Source organism: Drosophila mauritiana, chromosome X, assembly GCF_004382145.1.
Source record: "Drosophila mauritiana strain mau12 chromosome X, ASM438214v1, whole genome shotgun sequence".
Classification (NCBI taxonomy): domain Eukaryota; kingdom Metazoa; phylum Arthropoda; class Insecta; order Diptera; family Drosophilidae; genus Drosophila; species Drosophila mauritiana.
The window spans coordinates 21,047,217-21,062,536 of NC_046672.1; the positions used below are offsets into that span (position 1 = coordinate 21,047,217).

General features: G+C 40.2%; 1 protein-coding gene across 3 annotated transcripts in view; it reads right to left on the bottom strand.

Annotated features, from left to right (window-relative positions):
* LOC117147932 (uncharacterized transmembrane protein DDB_G0289901) overlaps positions 1–12,323 on the bottom strand; it is a 74,216-nt gene extending 61,893 nt beyond the window's left edge. For all 3 annotated transcript variants that reach the window (XM_033315075.1, XM_033315077.1, XM_033315076.1), the window contains exon 1: positions 12,219–12,323. The gene's annotated coding sequence lies outside the window, so the exon portion shown is untranslated. The remainder of the gene's footprint in view (positions 1–12,218) is intronic.
* Positions 12,324–15,320: the final 2,997 nt, after the last annotated feature.

Genomic DNA, 15,320 nt, shown 5'->3' on the forward strand with positions numbered 1-15,320 from the left:
AACGTAATATTTGAAAATCAGAAAACTGTTTATCACTTAAGGTGATTGGATTATTAAATATAAAAAGTTGCACCAAATTATAGATATTTTAAAGGCGAAAATTTTCCCAAAATGAATAGCTCATTTGAGTCGGTAAGAGGAGCCGCGCTTTGTTTGATTTGTCACCTCCTAGTCCTGTCCATGCCACATACCCCTTGCTCGTCGCCTCCAGAAGTATGTAGAAACATTTTACGTGGCACACATTTTTGTACATATTTTGCGCTGAGGGCTTTGTTGTTGTTTACTTGGTTGGCCCGAGCTCATTGAGTCGCCTGGCGGCCATTTTGTCATATTTGCTGGCACCTTTGTCAAGGTCGCGTTCCTTTTGGCCAGTGGCGCATCCTTCGCTGTTCCGCATCCTTCGCTGCCACATTCCATCAAATGTGGCCAACCGAATTTCTGTGTTTTGCAACGTTCTCGTACTTTTTCTGTGGTAATTTGAAAGCGGAGCAGCGGATATGGGCAGGGCGGGACTGGGCGGTACTGGCCGGTACTGGGCGGGTCTGGGCAGACCTGCAGGAAGTTGTGCAAAATTTAAAACGGAAGTCAATTGCCAGACAGTCAGCGATGGCCGCCGGAAGTGGCAGCTGCATGCAGCATCAGCAGCGCCATGTTGGTTTCCCTTCTTTATTGTTTTTTTAGCCATGATTTTTTTGTCATTTTTGTTTTATTGAGTTATTGGCGCATTCATTTGCCATACGCCGCATGCAAGATTTATGCCCGCCATGTGTCAGTGGCCATGTGGCTAAAAACAAACCTACCCCATTACGCCGCCCTCCGCCGCTTATTTCCAGCCCCATTTCCCAACATTTTCCCCATTTAGCATTCACCATTTCCCACCATTTCCATACGTAAACACACACAAAGACACACGCTCATGGTGGCCAAATTGTTTAAAAGCCTCGACAACAACAAACGGAACGATTGCGAGACAAAAATATGTTCTCCACGCTGATCTCTCTCCTCGTTTGCGAAATGTTTGCATAATTTTCCCAGTCCGAAATTCTGTTTGGAGACATTCGGATCCGGATTTGGAATTCGGCAAGCATGCTGCCCCAAAAAATTCCTACAATCCCACTAATAGCCTTGCTTTTAGTTTTAAAACGAGTGAGAAACATTGTTTTTAAGTCGCAACAAGCACTGAAATAGTTATGGTTTATTTTTAACCATATTTTATTTAAAGGGATGCTATAATAATCAAACATCAAAAAATGAGAGTTTTTAAATGGCGTTAAGCTGAGGAAGAAAAACCAATCGAGTCAAGTTTTTGACATTTATGGTGGCAAGCCCCTTGACATTTTCTCTCCCATTGCCATTTTGACATTGACACATCATCTGACAGATCGCCGTCAACTTTCATTGAGTTATGCGCAAAACCAAAGCAATCAAAAAAATGTATACAACGGCTAATGCGTATTAAATTGACAACGGACAATTGTTGCGCGGCTCCATTGTTCGTCATTGCAAAATCGGATAATAAACAAAACCCGAATCGTGTTTAGCAATTAAAACGAAATTAAAGTTAATTTTGATGTGCAATTAAATGCGAACCGGCGAGGAAAGGCGCCTACTTCCCATTTAATCCATGGAATGGTTTCCAAACCAATCCAATCCAATCCAATCCGATCCGATCCACGCCCCCTTTTCATTTCGCCCCGCGCTGCATGTCAAAGTTGAAATGCTGACGCAGTCGCGGCTTTCCCCCTCCCCCGGGAAAACCGACCCCTGACCTCAACGAAGTCGTTTATTATTTGCCGCCTGCTGTTGCGTCATAAATAAATTTTGCAGTGCATTTAACGAATTGTGAACTCGCCAAAGGGAAATGCCTCGATATTCATACTGCGTATATATATTTTTAGCAGGGTGTATCTCTACACCCAAGCATTTAATGAACCATTTTTTTCATTCACATTTGTTACATAGATTAAATTTACATTCACTATACGATCGTACGAGTACGAGTTTAATCTAGCAAAATTCGAAACTAAATGCCTTTGCAAATTGATAATCAGAAGTGATGATTGAAATTCGAAGAGCAAATCATTGAGCTTAAAAGCAAAGTTATACAACATTCCAAATATAAATATACTATATATAATTACAGTATCAGTGCGCAAAACACCGAGCATGATTTATATTCTGCTTCAGCAATTAAAAGTAATTGTTTTCGTATTTTCGCCTCTATATATGTACATCTATGTACCTTGGTCACCCTAGTGTGCACACCAGTATCTGTGTGTTTGCATGGCCGTGCCTGTGTGCGTGTGAATATTTATCTCTTGATTTACTATCCGAGGCTGAATGAAAGCCGGGAGTTTTGGGGCTCATCATTACGGCCATTGTATGGGCCCATTGTAAAACAGGACACAGCCAGCGGGCATGTTCGACCAAATGGGCCAATGAATTAAATGCGAATGAGTTGAATGCCAATATAAAGAAACAGATGAAATCGGAGAAGCCTTATGATATAAATATCCAACTAGTGTTTCCTTTTGATTCCATTTTCCGCACTCGTCCTAATTTCAATTATTTTTACACACCTAATTCGTCTGTTTTATAAACCACTCACTTTACAGGATATCACTTCGGTTCGGTCATCAACGTTTGGCGATTTTTACAGGCGGACTTTGGCGATGAGTTGGAAATGCAAAACTTAATGCGATCGCAAAATTTATTCATAATTAAATATAAATTTATGCTCAATTGTGGTTTAACACGATGACGACCCACACACGTGTGCATTTTCTTGCGCCGCCAGTGAAAATATATCATTTGTCAACTTTTCCCTGTGTGGATTTATGATAAATTCGTTCGAAGTTCACTCAATCATCGGCGTCGTCATTAGTTTTGAACAGAGTTTTTCCAGCACATTTATTTTTGCAGCCAATGCAAATATTATTCAAATCAATCACAATGAATTCGTTTTTAATTATTCAGAAAAAAGGCAAACGATGCCATGACTCACGGACTTCATTTTCAACTAAAGCCTATGCGAAAAACAATCACTTAAATTATAGCATACTAACTCGTTCTGTTTAAGCTTAGTCCTTATCTTAATTTTAATGACAAATTATCTTTATTAATAGTTAATGGCTCTGCAAACAATTAGTTAAAATTATGAATTCGAATGGCAAACCAGTGAACCGTGTAAGTACACCCGCTCGATCATAAAACATACATATAAACGAGGGTTCCCCGACTATCACATACCCGTTACTCAGCTTGTGTGAATGCAAAATTTCGTCATTTTTTTGGGATATCGATAGATATTGGGAATTGAAAAAACAAAATTTTAAATTGTTCCAAAGTGCGCTGCGTCTTTGTTTCTAGAATCTGTATGCTGAATCTATCTTTTATAGCTTTCGACGTTCATACGGACAATGAAATGGCTAGATCGACTCGGCTATTGATCCTGATCAAGAACTTATACACTTTATATAGTTGGAAACGCCTTCCTTCTGCCTTGTTACATACCCTTCAACGAAACTAGTATACCCTTTTACTCTACGAGTAACGGGTATAAAAATGGCCGTTTTTAGAAATCTTTCCACTCAATCGATACAATATTGTGCCTGGCATATTAAATACATCAAATTCCGTGTATATTCATAATAAATGATTTGCGATTTCCACAGAGCTGATAAACCGCAGGGCGGAAAATGGAAAATGAGCGACGGTCGGGGAGGTGCGGGGCGTTCGTGGAAAATCCCAAGCAACAATAAAGTTTAATAACCCAAAGGAATCCGGCGAGGAGACGCGTATAATCAGCATCATCAGCGACATCAATTTGTTTGCCCCGCCCCCTTTTCATGTATAGGCGCTAAGCTGTTAAAGTCTAAATGACGTGTAAATGGGCGACCCAAAAAAAAAAAAAAGTAGGAATAAGGGAAACTTTTTGGGAAGGGAAAGTATTTTACCCCGGTCTGGCTCCCTTTGAAACGGAGACAATCGCACGAAGTGTATATGTATGAAAATATAATTCATATTTCTGCCACCGTTGATTGAACAAATTGTGAACGAAAATCTATACGTATAGTTACATATATTTCGCTATTATTTCCCATAGATTCATCGAACAATGGCAACGCAACTCAGACGACGGGGCACTTAAAAAACTTTAGCATAAAAACCATGAAAAGGTGTGAGAAGCGAGCGAAAATGAAATTCGCCCAAAACCCTCCAAATATTTTTTGAGGTGGGTAAAGTTGGGCTCATAATTTTCATAAATCACAATGGCCTTTTCAATTGCTTTCTTTTGTGACGGACGAGGCGCACAGGCAGCCGCTTTGGCGATTCTTTATAATTAAATCATAAATTATACATGCACAATTATATCAGCTCAATGGATAAAATCGGTGGAAAAATTGTCAGAGTTGTAGGTGACAGAGCGACTAGCAAATACTTCTGCATTTACATGATTTATTTGGGGATTTCCCATTCGGAAATGGAAAATGGAAGTGAAAAAGCTGATGGTTCTGGCTGGGCTTCATTCGATTTCAAAATTACAATTCTAAGAAAGGCTGAAATTAACTGCAGTAAGGTGACTGAAATATTGCCCAAAGACATTAGCATGGCTAACATCGCAAAATGCGATCTAGAAGTCAGAGCCCACCGCAGTTGCACTTGAACTTCGATCCCGAAACTCAAAATACGCATGCAAAAAGATGCCATTGCTTACCAAGTTCGCAATTAATGTGCAATTAAATTGCCGCTCTGCATGGAACCAATTTCCAGTTGCCAGCGAGGTGACGAATGCTGCCGACTTCCTTGGGGGTGTGCTTTATTACGCATACGTCGTGTGGTCCCCGGCCCAATCAACCCACCAATCCGCTCGCTCGTGCTGACTCTCGTCTTGATTTGATTTGATTTATGCCCCGCTGGATGCAAACCGAGCTGGCAAATGACTTAATATTTATGGAAAACATTACCGCAATATCCTACTTGCTAGACAGGCACATGTGTGCATACATACAGCACCTACGATATATGTACATACAGCTCCTGTTGCAGCGTTTTATGTTCTTTTAATTTGCCCACCCATCCTCCAGAGAGTGGGAGTGGGGCCTTGGCGAGGCAAGCGTCTGTCTCAAGGGCGCCACAAAAACCGCGACACACGAAAAGTGAGTGGGTGGCAAATGGCTGCGGTTGAGCTAGGATTGCAATGGCGAATTTTCGTGCAAAAATCAAAAGGTTTCACCCGCCGGCAGTTCGTGAGAAATTCGCATAAGTCCTCATATTTCCAGGGGGATGTAATAAAATATTTATTACTCCACTTATAGAAATGCATATACACCGCAGCTGTGCAAGTCCCACAGAACATTGAACTGCATTGAACCGAAGCTTTCAAGCTAATCAAAAATTCAAGTTGCAGATGTTGCTAAGGTTTTGGATATTTATGCGAGACTCTTCCCTCTTTTTCCTGCCAGTAAAACGCGTCTTAAGTGTGTTATTTTATGTGATTTTATGCTGCCTAAATTCACATCTAAAGTGTTGATATGCTGACACAATATAATCCTTTTCTAATAGAGTTTGTAAAAAACAGTGCGTAGTCGAGTGCTATTCTTGTATATTCCATTGTCCTTACACGCGTATTGCAACAGTCTATTTTCTTGGGAGCTTCATAAATAATCAAGATATTGCAGTGTGATTCCCCAATGGTTTTTCTTGCGTGTTGCACAGATGCAAAAATAAACACATCACAATTGGCAACTGTTTGGGGGAATCATTAATGACATGCAAGACACTTTTAAAATGGCACGGCTCCATTGATCTCCAGCATCGATTTCCATCGCCTTTGATCGTAGTAGTCGTCATGGAACTCCCACTAAATTATTTGCAAAATTCTTATTCTGCTTTGAGCGACAAACAAACGAGGACAAAGGCAAACAAATCAACAAACACACAATATCTGCTGTTATCTGGGCGCTTACACACCGACTTTATGCTGGGGACAGTCCCAGCCGCCCTTCCTTAACCCACAACGACCAGCACCCGTGTCGCCCCTTAACCCACAAGTAGCCCCGAGTCAATTCTAATGCGAAAACTATCGACAGTCCATCGCAGTGGGTCCGAGTGAGCTGTAACTGCTACTGCTTCTATTTACTGGATGGTGTTTGCTGTATCCGTAAACGAATCAAATTGAAAAAGGCAAATGCGAGTGGGCGAGCGTTGTGCACTGAGCGAAAAGAGGGGCACTTTCTATAACGTACTAATCAAATCACAATTGGAAAAGTGCATCTTGTCAGATCATTTTCGAATTAACTACGACTTGCTAAGGGCAATTAGAAACGTGGAAATAATTGACAAAATATCAAGTAATTTAAACGAATAGTTCGTGGTTTTTCAAGAAATGACACTCTATTTCAAAACATTCTAAGCTAAGGACTCTGAAAACATGGTGAGGATATTGGAAATGGTGAACAAATCAGGAAACCAGCAAAAACCTCACTAAATTACTCACATTATTTAAATCTAATCTTTGCAAATGGCAGGTCTCGACTATTTTTGCCACTGCAATCCAATCCGGCTCAGAAGTGAGCAGATGACATGACAAATTTCGCTGAGCTGCAGTCAAAGTTGAAGCTCAACCCGAAATCCTAAATCGAAAATCGAAATCAGAAGGCAGAAGCCATGGACCAGGAGCCAGAGACCAGGAGCCAGGAGCCAGGAGCCAGAAACCAGAATCCAGAAAAGTGAGCAAGGATTCAGAAATCGGGGAAGACGGTACGGTACGGTGCTGACAATTCAATTGTCACATCCGCTTATAAAGTTGGCAACCGTGGCTAAGAGAGAGAACATTTCAAGGTTACCGCTGGCCAAATCGTGGCGAAATCATGGAACAAGTCCAAAGGCTGAAAGCCAGACAACTTCAATTTCATTCCGTCTCGCTGTGCTGCCGATTCACATCCAACTCGGATTCGTATCCTCTTCCGCATCCAAGTCCGAGTTCGAGTTCGAGTTCGAGTCCGAATCAGATTCAGATTCAGATTCTGATTCTGATTCAGTTACTTCTGGCATTTCTATGACTGTTTCCTGTCTGTCTTCCACTTCCTGCCCTCGATTTTAATTTGGCCGCCCTTCAATTTCACAGAATCTCGAACGGCAGCACATCGACAGTAGATTGTGAGGGGCGATTAAGATGGGGCCACTCAAAAATTGAAAACTTCTTCCTCATATTTTTTTACTTCGTGCCACAAAACCAAGTCGAGCGTCAAATCACTCAAACAACTTTGGACGAGACCCTCCGTCGCATTTAATTTATTTCTTTTTCGGCTGTGTGTCGGTTATTAAATATTTAAACATAATCCCGTGGGGGAAATTGAAAGCAAATAGCTTATGATAAACAAACATTGTCCTGTCGGTAAGCGATTGCAAATAAAACTCTCGATAAAGTACATTCGGAATATTTATTTGCCCCTCGGCTATTTAATGTCCAATCAATTTATATGCATAGGAGCAAATAAATATAGTCACCAAAGTGGCCATCAAATTACAGCTAATACAATTTGATTTATACAAGTTTTGATTGAGTTCTAATGCGGCTGGGAAAACGCAGTACAATTTCGAACAGCATCACAGAATAGTAGGAATTTATTTGGGTCAAATGAAATTTGAAATTTAAAGTTGCCTTTGTCATTTAATCTTTCTCTAAATATATGTATATGCAGCAAAGCCCCTTGCATTTTACTACGTTGTTTAGGGAAATAATCCGATTATTAATAGTTGCGCCATAATACATGGGGAGAGCTTTGCTCGAATACAAAATTATAAGTCATGAAAACGCTTTTCCATTCATATTTCTGAGGCGTATTTATGGGAGGACACCTTAATTCTATAGAATTGAGAGATTTTTTAAATTATACACCGAACGCTAAATCAAAGTTCCTCCATCGTGGGGAAATACGTGAAGAAAAAACCGACCAAAAAATGTTCGAGATAATATTATTCTAATAATCATCGAAACGACCTGAAAACGCGGAGACTGTGCTGATAGCGATAACCTTTGGGGTCAGTTGTCTATCTGAAAACGTGTGCTTACACATATATATTTATATAAACATGTGTACATATATCTCTATAAATACACAAGTATTTGACTTTGTCTTTGTGTTTGCGGCATCTTAACCAATCTACACGTAATCCAATTTGCCCTCGCCGCCGACGAAGAAGCTCTCCAACAATTGTTTTTGATTATTTAATTTGCCAGAATTTTGCTTTGATTTAGTTTCGCTTCTTTTCGTGTCGTTTGCTTCGGAGGAGATCCCTGCTTTGTCCTTTATCCTGGAGCCTGGCGGCGAGTTCAGCCGACCACAAGATGTGTCCTTAGCCCTTTGCTTTGCCTTGCGCTTCTCTGCCCTTCTCCACGCTGCCTATGATTTACTCCTGCCGCAGTTCTGGGACCTTGAAAGTGTGGCAGCGCATTGTTACCAAACCTACCAAACCTACCAAACCGAAGCGCAGCGAGTGCCGAATGCCACTGCCACAGTGCGCAACAAAAGCAGGTCGCCGCCGAGTGGCAAAGGATCTGCGGAAAGTGGCCAGTAATGGATGATTCGAGTACATCCGCGGGTACCAAAGTGTACCAAAGCCGCCAGTGTTGGAACACACTTGATTCAAAATGTATAATTGATTTGAAAACGCACATCCTGTCTATGACTCCGAAGTCAAACTTAAATGCTTGTCGCGCTTTAACTGAAATTATTGATTCAATTTTAAATTGAACATCGCATTTGAGTTGTTCTCCCCTCTGTTTTGGTGCAATGATTCAGGGACCTCTATAAATAGCTTTCTGGCATTTGAACAATTATTTGGAAAATATCATGGCAACATTTTCGAATTATTTGCTGGCAGAATGACACAATAAATTGGATACCTAACGGTCGACTCTCGACCGTTTGGTGTTAGTTTTCGGCCAGGACGTGCAACATGGCCTGCAACATTTCCACCTCAGATGGCCCATACCCCCGCACCCCCTTCGATCCGTTCACCCCCCTCTTCGACCCTCTTTCACCGCTTTTCCAACCCCTTTTAGCCTTTGTCTCTGTGCATTTGGCTTGACAGTCGCAGCAACCAAAAGTGCGCTATGCGCTTTTGTTTTTCGCCTTTCTCTCGATTCCAGTATTGTTTTGTTTCACATTTTGTTGTCGTTGCGCTTAGCCGATTTGTCTTGCCCGCCCTCCTCCCCGTTTTTCCCAATTTTCCCGCTTTCCCGATTTCCTTGGCTATTTTTGCGGCTTGCCAGGGACTTCGGGCAACATTTTGCAGCAGTTCTCTCGGGTTTGCATTATTAAAATACGTTTAAAGCTCGAAAGAAAACCCTCCGAATACCTGTAGACACAATTATCTACTGTGTGTTTTCCGAGCATAACTTGCAATCGCAGCTAATTGTTTGCGTCGGCAAAAACTTTCGGAGATTCCACACAAATTAAATTCCCCCAGCCAAAAAAAAGTTGCAAATAATTTGCGTGTGGGTCGGGGGATAATCGAATATAACTTAGCCTCATGCAAATTATTTGTTGCGAAAGTTTTGCCCGTCTAGGCAAACTTTGCGACTGGTTTTGCATAATAGCGATATAATTTTTTGCCATTTTTCAACTTCGATATAGAGGCAGCATTTAATTGATTTTGATCGATAGTAGAAGACTAATTTAATCCGGCCTCCGTCTTCAGATGTTTGTGATTATAGACTTGACTTTGATAGATGGCTTAATTGCTAAATTGTTTGCATGAGCTGTAGATTTACTACTTATTCGATGGATAGTTTCAAGAGGTGTTTGCAGTAAACCTAACTTGTTTTGGCAAATAGGAAAAATAACTTTCATATGAAATTGGGCACCAGTTTTATCAAGTTTAACTATGTTTTTCATCCAATATAACCTTTAGCTTGAACTGAAATTTATACACACATTCGATTCTTCTCCCTGCAGTTAAATGGAAAAACAATAACCACTGTCCTGTGACTCCGCTGTTGAATTTTCAGCCCGCTCGTGAATTAAAAAAAAAATTATTTGAGAGAAGGGTTGAATTAATTTTAAATAAATTTAATATAGATACTTTTTCACGCTGCTTTACTCTATTTTCGTTGAAAAAATTCCTAAAAAAAAACATAGCACTGCAAACCAATTGATTGCTTAATATGTCCAATAAAAGCTCTTGCAAACACGTTATTTCTAAAATGTTTTCCCTGCCGCATTTCAGTCAGTTTTCCTAAAGTTTTCCTGATTGATTTGTCGGAAAACACAAGACTTTGCCGACTTTCCCGGCTGAAGTGCAGCGAAACAAAAGTCGCAGTAAATTAATAAGCCTGCCGCAGACGCGGGGGGCAGTCAGAACCCCCTATGACCAAATGGTAACACATACTGACCTGACCTACTCTCCGGTTGCGGGTTGGAGCACGGGCCCGAGTTGGGGATCCAGAACGGGAACGGGAAGAGGCGCGTTGCACAGCGGTGGCAGTGGCGAAAATAGTAACATAAAGAATAAAACACAAAAAAAATATGTTGAAAAAAATATAGAAAATTTTGTTATAGAAAAAATTGTACTCTATGTGTGGTATAGGCTTATAAGTAAGAGCACTTGAGTGTACACTGAGCGAAACGAGGCAACTCGCCCCTTTGAAGGCAAACAATATCAGCGAGTTCTAAGCAATGATTTTGCACTTGGGTTTTTTAAGTTGGTTCCAGTTCAAAAATTATATTAGTTGTTTCACTGAGTGTGATTAATGCTCCTGATCCTGAGTATATTTAAGATTTGCACTTTTTTCTGATTAAAGTGTTCACAGCTACACCGTATATTAATGCTTCATTATTTTAGCGGATGCAACATCTCGAAATCTAATGAATTTGCCGCCGTGTAAAGTGGAGACTGGGAGCCTTTGGAGCCCTCGCTGTTTGAAGCCCCTTTGCTGTTCCCCGATCCCCGGCGAGGGTCCTTCATGCTGGGCCCCCGGAACACGCGATGTTACTTGGTGGGGGGGGGATATACATACATACATATATGCAGGAGAAGGAGCGGGGTCTACATACTACTATATGTATATTCCGGGGGATGCAAAGGGGTCTAAAACGACGACGGTGGGCATGGCTGACTTTATTCTGACGGACTGTTGCGTGTTTTGGAGCCAACAACTGCGATGTACTCGTTGCCATTGTTGTTGCTGTTGTTTTTGTTACTTTGTTGTTGCGGCTTCCATATACTTTCTATTGTATTATATTTTATATGCTTTGACAAAGCCCCAAGCCACTTAGACAAACTGCTTCAACTTTCTGCCCGGCTCTTGTTGCTGTTTATTATTGTTATTTAATGTTTATAGTTCGCCGAACAAGACGCGATATGTGGGTGGTTTCGGGCGGCATCCCCCCTCCCCTCCCTCCCCTTCGGAGGCGTAAGAAAAGGGATTATTAGCCATGTATATTAGATGACGTTACACGAACCGGCCTACAAAAGAAACACGGAGAACCTCGGAGGAAATTGCTCGACAAAGTGGAACACTCAACACTGATCATCGCAATTGGTATGTCCCCATTTAAGGCATGGCTCTTGCATTACAGCGTTAAGTTTAATATAAAGTGACATATAATTCAAATGATTTTTACAGTAGTCTTTTAAACCGCGTGAACTAACTTTTTTGGATTTTTCAAAAAGAAAATTTAAAAACTTTTGCCCTAACAAGTTCAATGGCACAATTCGGCAATTTAAACAATAAATCTGCAAGTTGAAAGCTTTTCCGGAATTCTTAAGCGCTTAGCATTTTTTTTTAAATTGGAATCAATCAATAAAATCAGCTGAAAAAACAACATTCGAATTGCTAATTAGCAAGAGAGAGAAACGAATAAGAAAAGGCAAAGCGGAGATGACGATCACGATCTCGCACACTCGAAAAAACTCTATATGCAAATAGGTTTTAATTGAGCACAACAACAACAATGGCAGCAACGTTGGCGGCACAGATTGGATTCACTTTGTTTTTAGCACTTTTTCGCAGAAAAGATGATTTAATGGCACACAAACGAAAAAAAAGAACAACACAATTAAAAAAATATTTAAGTTGTGAGAAAAAATCCCAAATCATTAGCACTTTAATTGTGTTTTGGGTTTATTTTCAGTTATTTTGTTCGTTAGTTTTTTTTTTGGGTTTTCTTTTGATTCGAAACGCGTTTTGTGAAATCACCGGCTTACGTACGTTTATAATTTGCGTCAAAATCGCTGAGAACTGCGTTCGTTGTGGGAGCTAAAAATTAAACCGTCGGGAGCCCAACTGACACCTTCAGTGCTTCGTTTTGCACTGAGCGCTATCGCAGCGCCAGTGTAGCGCCAAAAACCGGTTCGGTTCCACGTTCAACGGTTCATGGGGACTCGGGCATCTTCGGCAAATTGGCCTTCGTGTCCGCATCGCATCATCTCGCTCTTTCCCTTGCTCCCGTTCAGCCTTCCTACTATACCCCGCTCTCACCGTTGCAACCCAACGATTTCAATGCCAAGCCAAAGCAGCTGTTACCAGCGTGGATTTTGTTGTTTTGATTTTTTGTCGCGCTCGCACGTGCGCGAGTGTGTGCGTTTTTGTTTTGTTGGTGGCAAGTGCAACGCTTCGAATACCGTGCAACTTCAGATAGCGCTGATGGAACGAATTGAGAGTTATAGCGATCAGCCTAACAATTGTAATGGTTATTTCAGAAGGAATAACTATGTATGACAAGAACAAAAAACTTCAAAAATACACATTTAATAAGTATGTTGGCATTGAGCAAAACATGCAGTGTGCTGGTTGTAAACACATAAATAAATCGGATTTGAAAATTACATTTGTATAATTTACACTTCCTTCAAAAAATAAACATACTTACCCAACTTATGTAGCGGAATCAATATACACATACTATATTGCGGTTGTAACAGATTATAACTTATCCAATTATTACATTTCCAATAGATTCATTATGAAAGCCAAACAAATAAATTAATTGGTATCAAAGATGAGAATCACATCCGCCCCTGCATACCCTGCATATTTACCACTAACGGCACTTACTCACGCCGGAGTAAAAAGAAGAAGACGGCTGGCAAAGAAGAAGAAACAGCAGAAACGCCAGTTAAAAGAAAGTTGGCAGCGCTATGATTTTAATTGGGAATCGTTTATGGGACAGAGATTTTTCTAATCCAAATGAGTTATTCGGTCATTAGTAAGGCTATTAGGGTTCCCTCCCGCTCATGATGTCTCCCACTCCCTTGCACTCTCTGCTGACGGTGTGGGATTCATAAATATGGTTTCTATTATTTTTTCATAATCTTTTTACTTTATTTTGGTTTGCTGCCACGTTAAATATACATTTGTATGTAATTATTGTACATTGTGTACAATAAATTCTAAATACCGATCCAAATTCAAGTTACGAAAGTGTCCGCTAGGTGGCTATTCAGCACATTTGTTTATATCCCTAAACAATACATTTTTGGTAGGGAACTTTAAGATCCGGTCGGATTTCGCTTCTCTTCCTATTGTAACATTTATGTATGTGCATATGTATGTATATTTTCAGTTGTGTTGTTGTCATAAGCAAGGCAGAACGAATTTTTCAAGTTCAACATGTCGCCGCTTATTTTAATTTTAATCACACAACACAAAACATGAGCCGTGGTTATTGCTGTTGTTGTGGCTTTTTGTGTTACATTTTAATGTTATACGGCCTTTGTTTGTTTGTTTATGCACACAAAACATTCATAAAAGTGCCCCAGGGTGGACTTCAATTGTTCCTAAAATTTAAAGTCATGCGGTGCAGTTTATAGGAAATTATTTAAGGCGAAACTGAATTTCGAACACTGGTGCGTTTTGAACAGAAATAATTAATACAAATGATAACCATTTTAATTACAACAATTAATCATGTACTTTTTTATTAAATAATGTTTATGTATAAATGGGTTTTTCAAAAGTTAGCATAACTTATATGGTACAAATTAATTTTTTCAATTTTTAGGAATTTCCGATCTTTTCCTTTCAAAATCCACCCCAAATGACGCATATTTTATGGGATTTTTTCTGGCTTTCCTTATTTAGACTTTTGGGCCTTAATGTCCTCTATGAGATATTATGTGCCATGCACACACACTAGCACATATCCAAAGATAACTGTAATGTTGTAATGTAGTCCATTTGCGACAAATATGCGCACCCAAAAAATGCTCCTCGGACAATGGCTGAAATTGTTCGCATATTCATGACCGAATTACCCACATTCGGCTGGCGTGTGAGCGAGAGGAGAGACCCTCCAGTGCGAGCGAGAGGGAAGACGAAGGGGGCGCGGGGAGGGCGGATGACTGGACACAGCAGAACAAACAAAACCCATTGGCAAGGCACGCAAATCTCGGCTATGACCAAAATATTTGCCAAAGCTCGTCGAGTCCTAAAAAATCACAAAAAATGTACACCGAACATAAAATCTTGAAGCAACCCTGAACATTATAGGATTGAGAGCCACTTTCAATTATGAACACATATGTATGCATGTACATATGTTGCCTGTTACATGAACTTTATAAGAATCATTCATAATTTGAAAACATGAATTTCTTTGATTTTCTGGTTTGACCATTGCTATATTAAATAGGCGAATAAGTAGAAATATTAAAAAAACATAACCTTAATGCTAATGAGTTACGAATTTAAGGGAATGATAATTGTTTATTGCATTTGTTTAACGCCCACAAACCACGCAAAACTGCCACGCCCACACTTTTGAAAAATGCTTTGATATATTTCTATCGATTTGCAAAAAAACTTTTTGCCACGCCCACCTTAAGGCTCTCAAGCCGCCGAACCGGCCACGCCCACAATTTTGAACAATTCTTACATTTTTTTGTCAATTTATTCCTCAATATTTAAGAAATTTCGCGTTCACATTCAAACTAGCTGAGTAAGGGGTATCTGATAGTCGGGGACCTCGACTATAGCAGTCTCTCTTGTTTTAATACATTTTATAATACAAATATATATGTACCTTTAATTTTAAATACATTTTTTTTTTTGGTTACGGAAGATCATTTCCCATGGGCCTAGTTCCGTTTGTGTTATATAACCTTATTTACATCTGAAATATGCCTATATTTTTGCTGAGTGTGAGAGTGTGTAAAAGAGCGTTGCCAAGAAATCAAAGTGAGAGGGTTTGCTGACGACAACGGGGGGATGAAGCCAGGCCGGATATATTAGCCAAGACAGGACAGGGACAGCATCGTCGTTTCATTTTGCTGCCTGCGTCAATGACAACAAATTTCATGTAAGTCCCTCT